The following is a 1,552-nucleotide window of genomic DNA, read 5'->3' as shown; positions in this document are numbered from 1 at the left end:
TGTTATTGATGATCTGAAAAATCATAAAATTGATTCTTGAAGCAAGAAAAAGCAGTGAAAAAGGAAGCTTGCGAAAAAAAAAATTGGCGAAAATTTTAGAAAGAAAAAGCAATAGAAAAAGCCAATAGCCCTTAAAACCAAAAGGCAAGGGTAAAAAGGATCCAAGGCTTTGAGCATCAATGGATAGGAGGGCCCAAGGAAATTAAATCCAGGCCTAATGATGGGTAAATTTTGGTTGAAAAAATGAATTTCTCCCAAAACAACACCGATCTAACCGGCAAGTGCACCGGGTCGCATCAAGTAATAAAAACTCACGGGAGTGAGGTCGATCCCACAGGGATTGAAGGATTGAGCAATTTTAGTTTAGTGGTTGATTTAGTCAAGCGAATCAAGATTTGGTTGATTGATGGGTAACTTGCAGAATTTAAATTGCATTGGAAGTAAAGAGAACAAGAAATAAATTGCTGAATCTTAAAGAGCAAGAAAGTAAATGGCAGAAACTTAAAGAGCAAGTAATATAAATTGCAAGAATCTTAAATGACAAGAAATGTAAATGGCTTTAAATGTAAAGGGGATTGGGACTTGGATTTGCAGGAATTAAACAAAGAAAAGTTAAATTGCATCAAACAGAAAGTAAATGGGAATTGGGGTTGAGTCAGACTCAAGCATAAAAGTAAATGAACAAGTAAGGCAAGAAATAGGAAATTGAAAGAATGAATCAAGATCTCAGGACCCAAGAGACTAGAAAACCAAGTCTAGATCTCAATGCCTTCCTAGATCCAACAAGAACAATAGCAAGGAAATTGTAAATTGCAAAGAGATTAGATGAAGAAGTAATGAACCGAATTGGAAATTGGAGTGCAGTGAAAATCAACAGAGAGATCTAAGGTGAGATTGAAACAGAATTCCTTCAATTCTCTAACCCAAGATCAAGACAAGTGTAGTTGAAATTGAAAGCAATTAAACTCAGAAAGTAAAGATCATTCAAGCTCCCAAAACCACAAGAAAACTCTCTCAAAATTCAAAAAGGAAGCTCCCCGAATAACTTGAATTCTAGCCTATTTATACACTTTCTTCAATTGATCTTCAAGCCTTGAATTGGGCCTTTGCTCTTGGTGGATTTGGGTTGAAAGAGGCCTTGGTTGATTGCTCTTGAAGTTTGGAGAGAAACCCAAGTGAATCAATTGAACCGGATTTGAGTTTTGCAAAGTTGGATTTAAAGTTAGCCTCAAAGTTAGGGGGCTAACTTTGAGGCCAACTTTTTTTAGCAGCAAACCCACTTTCCTGCATCTCACGTTGGTGCCAACGTTAGGGGGCTAACTTTGACCCTAACGTTGGCCTTGCCTTGTATTGGTGTGGCGCCAACGTTAGCCCAAAAGTTAGGGGGCTAACGTTGGCGCAAACGTTGGCACACCCTGGAGGAGAAGTCTCATGCCAACGTTAGCCTCCAAGTTAGGGGGCTAACGTTGGCGCAAACGTTGGCACACCCTGGAGGAGAAGTCTCATGCCAACGTTAGCCTCCAAGTTAGGGGGCTAACGTTGGCGCAAACGT

Source organism: Arachis duranensis, unplaced genomic scaffold (assembly GCF_000817695.3).
Source record: "Arachis duranensis cultivar V14167 unplaced genomic scaffold, aradu.V14167.gnm2.J7QH unplaced_Scaffold_126101, whole genome shotgun sequence".
In the NCBI taxonomy this organism is placed as follows: Eukaryota; Viridiplantae; Streptophyta; class Magnoliopsida; order Fabales; family Fabaceae; genus Arachis; species Arachis duranensis.
This window is presented reverse-complemented; position numbering follows the sequence as displayed.